Raw genomic sequence first — 10,783 nt, forward strand, 5'->3', positions numbered from 1 at the left:
GGTAGAAAACTAACTTTGCGACCGCAGGAAGTTGCAACGCGCGCAAGCGGTCCTACCCTAACCCCTAACTTTGCGACCCGCAGGAAGTTGCAACGCGCGCAGAAGCGTATAACCTACCCTAACTTCTCGACCGGCAGGAAGTTTGCACGCGCGCAGCGGTAGAAAAATAACTTTGCGACCGCAAGGAAGTTGCAACGCGCGCAGCGTATTTTCGACGCAGATTTCCCCAGCGGTAGAACACGAACTTTGCGACCGCAGGGAAAGTTGCAACGCGCGCAGCGGTAGAAAACTAACTTTGCGACCGCAGGAAGTTGCAACGCGCGCAGCGGTAGACCCTAACCCTAACTTGCGACCGCAGGAAGTGCAACGCGCGCAAGCGGTAAAAAAACTAACTTTGCGACCGCCGGAAGTTTTTGAACGCGCCGCGGTAGAAAGAAAACTAACTTTGCGACGCAAGAAGTTGCTTGAACGCGCGCAGCTGGGTAGAAGAAAAATAACTTTGCGACCGCAGGAAGTTTGCAACGCGCGCCGCGGTAAAAAACTTAACTGTTGCGACCGCAAGAAGTGGCCAACGCGAGCAGCGGTTGAAAACCTAAACTTTGCGGACCCCGCCGGAAGTTGCAACGCGCGCAGCGGTTTAGAATTAGAAAACTAACTTTGCGACCGCAGGAAGTTGAAAACGCGCGCAGCGGTAGAAAAACTAACTTGGACCGCAAGAAGTGCAACGCGCCAGCGGTGAGAAAAAATATAAAACTTTGCGACCGCAGGAAGTTGACAAAACGACGCGCAGCGTCTAACCGACCAACTTTGCGACCCCGCAGGAACGTTTTGCACGCGCGAAGCGGACTAGGAAAAACTAACTTGTTTTTTTTTGCTACACTGATTTTAAAAACCCCCCAAAACCCCCCGGGAAAAACTGTGCGGGGGGGCCCTTTTTTGGGCCCCCAAAAGTATAAAGAACGCGTCAGGCAATAATTAACGGGGCAAGTCAAAAATGATTATTTTTTGAATCTTCTGAGATGAAAAAAAATTTTTTCCCCTTAAAACCTTTTTTGGGGGCGTACGAGGAGGGGGGGTTATGTATTTTATTGCAATTTTTTTTTTTAAAAAAAAAATTTTAAAAAATTTTTTTTAAATTTTTAATTTTTAAATTTAAAAAAAACCCCATACCCTTTTACGCGACTTTTTTTCTTAGTAATTACGTATATCACTCTTTACGGGGAAAAAAAATTATCGTTTTTTAAACCCCCAAAACCCCTTTTACAAAAAGGGAAAATTATAAAAAGTTGCTAAGAAAAATTTTTCCCGTAAATTTTTATTGGGGGGGAAAAAAAAAAAGTATAATTTTTATTTGCTTTTTTTTTGATTTACCATTTTCCCCCAAAATTTTTTGGATTATTTGCAAAAATTATCATTGAAAAAAAAAATTATATCGAAATATTGTTATAATTAAAAAAATTTTTGGGGTTTTTTAGCACTTTTTTTTGTCAAAAACCCCGCCTTTTAAATTTTCCCCCAAAATTTTTACAGTGTCGGAAATTTTTATTCCCCAAAAAAGGGGTTTTAAAAACCAAATTATTTTAACTTTAAATAAAAAAAAAAAAAAATAATAAAAAATATTTTAAAAAAAAAGAAAAAAAAATTTTTTTAAATTTTTTTTTTTTTTATCCCTTTTTTTTTCGAACTTTTTCCCCCAAAAAAAAAAAATAAGCGGAAAAAAATTTTTTTTTTATTTAGGGTTTGGGGTCATCAAACAGGATCTTATCGAGATGTACATAGTTTTGGAAAACAATAAGGCTTTCCCCCCCAAAAATAAAAGATTTTCCGATTTTATTTAGCTTTGCGCCTCATATTTTTAAAAATTTCCCAAGATCTCAAAAGAACAAACCTCAAATTTTTCTTAAAGAAAAGGTTTCCAAAAAATTTTAATTTTGGTTTAAAAAAATAAGGTAATTCTCACATTTTAAAGTAAAATTTTTGCTCATTGAAATTTCTCATTATTGAAATCTTTTTCGGGTTTCTATTGATGGTTCCCCTCAAAAAAAAACCCAAACCCGCGGAAACCCCGTTTCCTAAAAATTCGGAAAAAATTTTTTTTCCATTTATTTCCCCCAAGGGAAGGGTTTAAAACATGACATGAAATTTTGACGTTTTTATTGGGTACCCGGGTTTCCCGGGGTTTACAAAGCAAGATTTTTTAAAAAATTTAACATTAAAAATGATCTACATAATATTTTTTGGGGGAAATTTTAAAAAAAAAATTTGGTTTTTTAAAAAAAATTTTAAAACCCTTTTTATATATAAAATGTTCATCCCTGCTAGAAAAAAAAAATTTCTTATTACAGGTGAAAAAAAGGGTGGAAAAAAATTCAAAACCCCCCCTTTTAAGTGCCCCATTGAAGGGGGGCCCGACATTTAAAAACCCCAAAAAGTACACAAAAAAGAAGCTTGAAGTTATTTTAATCTCTACCTGTGCTGCTACTTTTTTTTTCATGACACCCCCATATACATAAATAGCCAGTTTTTTACATTTTACATATAATTATTATAAAAACCCATATAAAAATTTTTTCAAAATAATTATACCTTTTGGAGATAGGCTTACCCTTTTTTTTAAAAAAGGGGTTTTTCCTAAAAAAATAACGGCCCTTGAACGTCACAAAGATCATTAAACCCCAAAAAAAAAAATCATGCAGAGTTGTTATCAAAAAAGCTTTTTGGGTGTTTTAAGGGGAAAGATTTCGCCCCTTATATCTTTTAAAAAATTTCGAGATTCCCCCGGGGAAAGGTACGAGTCATAATGCTTTTTTTGAAAATTTCAAAAAATTGCAAAAAGGCAAACCTACATTTTTAAACCCCCCAAAATAAATGAAGAATACCCCGAAATTTATTTAAAAAAAAACCCCCAAATTTTAAAAAATCGAAAAGAAAGGGGGAAAATTGGGGGGGGGGGGGGGGGGGGGGGGAGGGGGGGGGGGGGGGGGGGGAATTTTAAAGGGGGAAAGCAGTTGGGGGACAAATTTTTGAAATTTTTTTTCTCGAAAAAAAGAAAAAATTTTATAATTCAATATTTTTGAAAATTTTAAATTTTTTTTTTTTATAAAGGGATAAAATAAAAAAATGGAAAACTGTATGTTTAAAATTAATGCTTTTAAAAATTTTAAAAATTTTTTTTCCAAGTAATAAAAAAAAATCAAAAAAACCCCGTTTTGTTTTACTACTTTTGCTTTTTCATACGATTGTCCCCTTGTCATATTCCGTTAATATCTCTTTTTTCTTTCAATTTTTTTCGTGCTTTCTTCTGAATACGTTCTATCAGTTCTTTCCTATTTCTTTAAACGATTGCAAAATTTTTTTTTTTGTGGCCCCAAATTTTTTTTTTTTTTTCTGGGTTTGCATTTTTTTAAACCCCCAAAAAATGTTTTGCAGATTTTGACTGATTTGACATATTGGTGTTTTTGGGGGTTTGGCATTTATTTTGGGGGTTGGGGGGGGTTTCCCCCCCTTTAAATATTGAAAAATCTTGACTATTGATGCGTTACTTCCTTAGGTATTTTTTGTTTCAGATCCCCCTATGAAATATAATGACATTAATTAGTTTTTAAAAACTTTAAACAATTTTGTTAAAAAAAATTTTTGTTTTAAAAAAAGGGGTTTTCCCCTTTTTATGGGTTTTTTTAAATTTTTAAAATTTTTTGAAATTTTTTTAAAAGGGGTTATATAATATTATTTAATATAAGAAATAAAAAAAAAATTTTAAAAGAATTTTTAAAAAAACCCCCCTAGGTTGTTCTGTCAGTTCTCTATTGGTTTTTTTCCCGGGGTGTTATTGGGGTTTTTAAAATTTTTTTTACTCCCAATTAAATCCGCCCCAAATTTTCTATATAAGCTTTTAAATTTTTAAAAAAAAATTTTCCTACTAAAAATTTTTTTTAAAAATAGAAAAATTAAAAAAAAATTAAAAACCCCAAAAAAAATTTAGTGATAAGATATATAAATTTTTTACATTTTTTTATTTTTTTAAAATTAATTTTTTGTTAAAAAAACCCCTTTTCTTTCTATGGACTTTGCTCTACTTCTGCCAGTTTTTTGTTTTTTGTAATCTATTTTGTAAGCTTTTTCTGGGGGTTAAAAAATTTTTTTTCCCCCCTTTTTTAAATTTTATACATTTTTGCCTTTTATTTTTATTTCTTCTGCATTTTTTCCCCTAAAACTTTTTTTTTTTCTAATTTTTTTTGTCTTTTAAAAAAAGTTTTTTTCTTATACAAACATAAAAAAAATTTTTTTGCCGCATCTGACCATAAAAAAGTTTTTTTATACTTTTGAGCTTTCCGGGATTTTTTTTTCCCCGGGGGGGTTTTCCCGGGGGTTTTCTTTTTCCCCTTTGGGTTTTTTATCTTTTTAAGGGGAAAGAACTTGACTTTTTGTTTACCGTCCCAAAATTTTTGGAGTCGAGTTAAAAAAATTTTGAAAAAAAATTTAAAAATTTCCCGCCCTCCTAAAAAAAAAAAAATAAAATTTTCTTTTTTTTTTTTTTTTTTAAATTTCTCTAAATTTTATTAATGAAAAATTTGACTTCTTCAAAATCAAGTAACAAATCCATTTTCAAAAAATTTAAAAATTTCCTGCCCCATCTTTTGGGGAAATTTTCTGTTTCATTTCCATGATTTTTCTTTCAGGGTTTTTATTATTTTTTAAAAAAAATTTTTTTTTTTTTTATAAGTAAATAATTCAAATTTTTTTTTTAAAAAAACAATTTTATCAATAAATAAATAGTTTAATTTTAAAAAAGGTTTTTTTATTTTTTTCCCAAAAAAAAAAACCCCAACTTTTTTTTAAAAAAAATTTTTTCTTTTTTTTTTAAAAATTTTTAAACCCCAAGTTTTTTATATATTAAAAATTTTAATATATATATCCCCTTTTTATTTAATAAAATTAAAATTTAAAAAATTTTTTTTTAAAATTTTTTTATTACTTTATTTATAAAAAAAAAATTTTTGTTTCGCCAATTACTTTTCCCCCGGGGTTTCACTGCATCCTGAAAACCCCCCCCCCAGACCCCGGGGAACGAGTACACGGGAACCCCTTTTTACTGAATTGGTTTTAAAGGGGGTAAAGAAAAGGTTTGTTCTACGTTTACTGCAAAAAGAAACCCCCCGGGGGCCCCCAGTGTACACTATGCAAAAAAAAGGAATAAAGAACAAACCCTTAAGGGGGCCCCCCGTGAGGGTTTCCCCCCCCAACCCCTTTTTCCAAAAAGGGTTTTGGAAGTTAAAAAAACCCCCCCCTTCCCCCACTTTTTGCGTCTAAAGTGGGGGTTTTTAAAAAGGGGTGACCGAAAAATTTAAACAGAGAAAAAAATACTAATGGTGACTCGATATAACATTATGACTTCTGCTCGCGGCTGTGACAACGACGGTCGTCTTTTATGTCGGGACGTTGCCTGATCGCTCTCCTGTTTTATGCATCCCGTGGTTTCTATAGACCTGTGAAACTAAGTTGCATAATTGCAATATCACTGAGAGTGCATTATTACGAGTACATTCTAAAACTGCCGGGCCTCGCTTTGACAACGACAGTGACAAGTGTCTCTTACGCTCGGGATATCTTTGTGCAATTCTCGTGGCGTCTGGCCGATGTCGATCTCTCGGTTGACCTTTCGCGAGACTTAAGTATAGTTTTGTGAACATTGGTGTGCATAAAAAAGGTTTTTGGGGAAGCCCTTATCGCCGTGCTCCTAACCTTTTGGGGTTGTCGTTTTTTGGGGCCCCCCAAAAAAATACATACTCACATATAAAACATTTTTTAAATTTTAAAAAAAACCCCTTTGGGCTTGGGTCTATTATAACTTTTATACTTCTCACATTCCAAAAAACCCAAAAAAAAATTTTTCGGACAAGTCCCCTATTTTTAAAAAATTTTCCTCTGGAAGCTTTAATTATTTACTATGTTTTGGGCGGGTAATTTTTTTTATTAATAAAAAGTTATTTTTTGTTCTTAATTTTTTAAAAACGCGGTCATTACGAGACTTTAACTTGATCTTTATGCGAGAAATTTTTTTTAAAATTAACTGATGATAATTTAATTCCTATATTCTCGTGTTGTCTTTCGAAACATAAAAATAGGAATCTGCGTAACGGTTAATACAGTTAAAAAGGTCTGCTATGCGACTGCGCGACGCTTTCAGATACTGCTGCGGGGGTTATCGTATAAATTAGGTGATCGTCTTTGTGATTGTATTTGCCAGTCTGTGACCGATTATCTTTGTTCTTGTCAATTACTTTCGAGTTTACATTTGGTGTGGTTACAAAAAAGAAATAAATCAAGAAGTGAGTGACGGTGAAATAATTTTTTTATAATTTCCTTTCCTCTCCTGTTATGTACAAACCTTTTTTGAGCGTCAGACGGGGTGGCTAAGTGAAAAAATTGTTTTGCAAGGTTTTTTAAAACTAAAATAGCCTCCCTTCTTCTGAATTTCTGTTACTTGGATCAGGGGGGTTGGTATAGTGATATTAAGATTTTATTTGAATAGAGAATGTCAACGAGTATGAAAGCATATTTTGGAATTTTTAAAACATTTTAAATGATAATATTACAAAAAATAAACAATACTTTTAAATTTCATTTTTTACACTTTTTGATACTTATAACTAGTTTTCTTGGATATTTAATTCATATCTTTATATCAAGTGGTCTAATTGTCAGGCTTTAAAAACACAACATTTTCTGGGTCAAATTCCCATCAGTATCACTGAACGTAAGTATTCACACATGATAGACGTAATATTTCTATATATTTACACTCTTCGACACTTATATTAGTTTTCTTAGTTTTCAAGTCATATCTTTATATCTGTGGTCCACTGTCGGCTTTGAAAGATGATCGGATCTGGGAGGGATAGATATTGGCAATGTTGAATCATAACAATTACACATATTTTAATTAATTTTTTCTATATATTTCATGCTTTTGCTACATAAAATTAGTAAACTCATACACTAAGTATCATGTTTTGACATCGAAGGATATGAATATTATATGTGGGAAATGACGTTTTCTGGGTCAATTTACATTACAACACTGAACAGCAATATATACATATGATGGATATAATATTTATATATATTTTACATTCTTTATATACATGATCAATTTTTCTTTGATATTTAAAATTATATCTTATGCATCAGGTGGCTCTATCACCAAGTACCGAAAGACGATTATTTTTCTGGGATATTCATACATTAGCACATCAATTAGTAATAATTATACATATCTTAACCTTAACTTTTACATCATGTTTTGTTATATAAAATCAGATAAACTTTACATATTAAGGATCACACCTTGACAGTGTGGCGCCTGCAGGCTAGGTATGAGAAAATGATTCATTTCTGAATTAAAATTACATTGATAGCATTATATACAATAACTACACATAATAGACGCAATATTCTAATTTTTCATTTCACTTTTGACATGTAACTCGTTATTTTGGATACCTAGACTCATGTCTCGTTACTCTACTTTGCAATATGTTATACTCTTTTTGTTTATCTGTTCTTGGTTTTATTTATTGTATAAGCCCAGAGAGGTCCACAGTCAGCATTCTCAGCGTGTGATTTATATAAACTGCTAACATTGAAGCAATAAACAGTGAATAATAATAATAATGAATTAATATTGAGTAACATAACCTCTTGGATTGCGCGTTGAGATGCATTACTATTTCTTCACGACTAATGTCTGTTTCAGGATATCTAAATGGATGGAAGAAGGAATTAAATAAAATATACACACTCAATTTTTCTTTCTTTTGTTATATTTATTTATTTACTCATTATCGATATATATAAATACATTGTATTTGGACTTCTCTGTTTTATGTTGTATGTTTTGTCCATGTTAGTAAATATGCGATATTACACTGCACTATATACATATATTTTCACCCACTGATTCCTATTCTATTCAATTGTTTTACTTATAGCACTGAATATTAACAAATTGTTCACCGTAAGGTAGGTTAACAAAGACACGCGTGCGCATTATTATTATTCATCAGCTATCTCTGGAGCATGAAACCTTGAGAATCATATGATGTGTAATTCAGTCTCCACATGTAGTACCTTAAGGCGGATATACATGTATGTAAACTTTTGAAGTTTCTATCTTTACGACATTCAGATCCGTAATGATATTATTGAACTCATGCTCTTTCTCCTGATGTCTTATTTATCTCTCATATTTATAATTAAAATAATATTTTACACATTTTCGGATATTTAACGATGAAATAAACACAATTAGGTAAATTTGTACAAGATCAGATGAATAAGATAAATAAGTATGAAAGTGACATACTAAATAAATTGGAATAAATAAATGAATAAATAGGATAAATATGATAAAATAAATAAATAAATTTAGATTATATAGGCAATCAATTATATGGTCTATATGTTGTCATTGAACAACATTATATTTTTGCGAAATGACTAACTTTAGTCATTACTATGTAGGGTGACTCTTTGGAGTCTATCAACGAATAATTCGGTATTATTCTTCAAATTAACTCCACGTACTGCTCTTTCTGCGTGGGATTAATAATCTTAGCAGTCTTACACCTGACTGCAAGATTCGCAGCCGGACACTGCGGAATCTTTTACGAGCGGTCCTAGAATGCGCCATGGACGAGGTGCATTTGAATCTCAGTCCTAAGGGGAGCAGACCCCTGAAACAACTAAACAAAACAATATGAAAGGTACAATTAAGGAGAATAAACTTACCGTCTCAGGGGGGTCGGATACCCAGAGGCCGGCGCGGGGGGATTGTGGTCCCAGCGAACCCCGTGTCGAATCAAGCGATGGGCCAAAAACACATAAAATAGCACTGCGTCCCGATTGGTCGGGCGCAGCTGCTGAACCAAATATGGCGAAGGAAGCCACTGAAGTGGCGGAGATGGAGGATGAAGACTGCGATGGGGGCGTTGACCTTGCCAGACAGATCATCGCGAATGCTATCGCAACTGTGGATCCTTCAGATGATGTAGGAACTGATCGTGACTTCGATCCTCCCGGTGTGTCCGATTCGGAGGGATCGGCGCACCGTGACCAACGGCTGACGGGAGACGTCGTTATGATAGACGACGACGACGATGACGAGGATATCCCTCCACCTACCCCTAGGGATAAAAGGAAGGCGAGATTCCCCTCAGACTCGCCGGAAAACACGGATAAACCTATCAAGAGGAGATATACAACGTCGGAAAACGAGACTTATACTCCAGTGCAAGTTTCTAAACACAGGCTCTCCATCCAGCCTGTGGCTTCAAATAATTTACGTTCTTACGATTCCGATAAATTAAACAAATGCGCTACAGAGTGTCTTCAGAAGATGGAAGATATTAGAAATAGTAGCAGGAACATTAAGGGAAACTTTTCTGGATACCTGAGAGACGGTATATCAAATTTAAGTGAAATTCTGGATATTTATCGCGAACGCTTGGGTGCCACCGGAGATGTGGCAGATCTCGAGTTACAAAATAGAAATCTTACCACCCAGTTACGTAAGATCACTCGCGAGCAAGAGATCCAAAAGAAGGAGTACTCCATTCTGCGAAGGGAAAACGAGGACCTTCGTAGAGACATGGATATGCTCCGTAAAGAGATCAATAACATGAGAGACTCCGCAAACAAGAGAGGATCTCCTCCAAAGGTGTCTGAAATAAAATCTGCTGATACCCGCGAGTCAAGCAACGGAGAACCATCGATTCGCGTCAAAGATTTTCCCCCTCTACCACAGAGGAAGCCCAGAGTCGTCGCCTCTGAGATTCTGCGTAATAGAACAGTTAGGTTGATTAAAGGTCCTACTGGTGCGTCGGGATCGGAGACGGACACAACTCCCGGCTCACACAAGAAGAGATCTCCTCCCGGTGGGAACGGGAGATCGGACGGGGAGGCTAATGTTGTTGATACGGAGGAGGACACCATCTCGCATCACATGCTGGAATCTATGAATCAGCAGATTCAGCAATTAGTGGCTAACATGGAGGTTCTTCGCGCCAGGTTTGGTCCGAGATCGGAAGAACCTTCTAAGAAGAAGAGAGTGAAGAAAACGTCCTTCAGGAATGACACGGAGACCTCGGGTGTCTCGGATGGTGAATTGATGGACCCGCAGACCCCTGTACGGGTTATCGAGGCGACAACTCGGAGGGGGGGGCCCCGAAGGGGGACTTTCGGAGACGCTCCTCCTCCTCCTCCTCGTTCGACCACTCGATCGCGGAGACCGCCTAAAACTGCCGCGGTGTCCATTACAAGTCTTGAGAAAGACATTAGCTATGCAGACATTTTGAAGAAGGCCCGTGAAAATATTAATTTGGACACCCTTGGAATCGAGGCCTCCAAAATTAGACGCGGAATTAACGGAGGCATCATCATTGAGATCCCGGGTGCTGACGGTACCGCTAAGGCTGACTCACTCGTTGGCAAACTAAGAGAAGTCCTCGATGTCAATAAAATTCGTATAACCCGTCCGACCACCATGGGAGAACTGCGGATATGGAATTTCGACGACTCCATTTCGTCGACCGAAATATCGAACGAGGTCTCGGTTGTTGGCGACTGTGACGAACATCTCGTCAAACTGGGCGGCATCCGGAAGATGAATAATGGATTAAACTCTGTCTGGGTTAAATGTCCCCTTACCGCAGCCATTAAAATTACGACTACTAACAAGATTAAAATTGGGTGGACTATTGCCCGTGTGGAATTATTAGAAACA

Source organism: Temnothorax americanus, unplaced genomic scaffold, assembly GCF_048541705.1.
Source record: "Temnothorax americanus isolate GAGA-0224 unplaced genomic scaffold, ASM4854170v1 Scaffold77, whole genome shotgun sequence".
Taxonomy (NCBI): domain Eukaryota; kingdom Metazoa; phylum Arthropoda; class Insecta; order Hymenoptera; family Formicidae; genus Temnothorax; species Temnothorax americanus.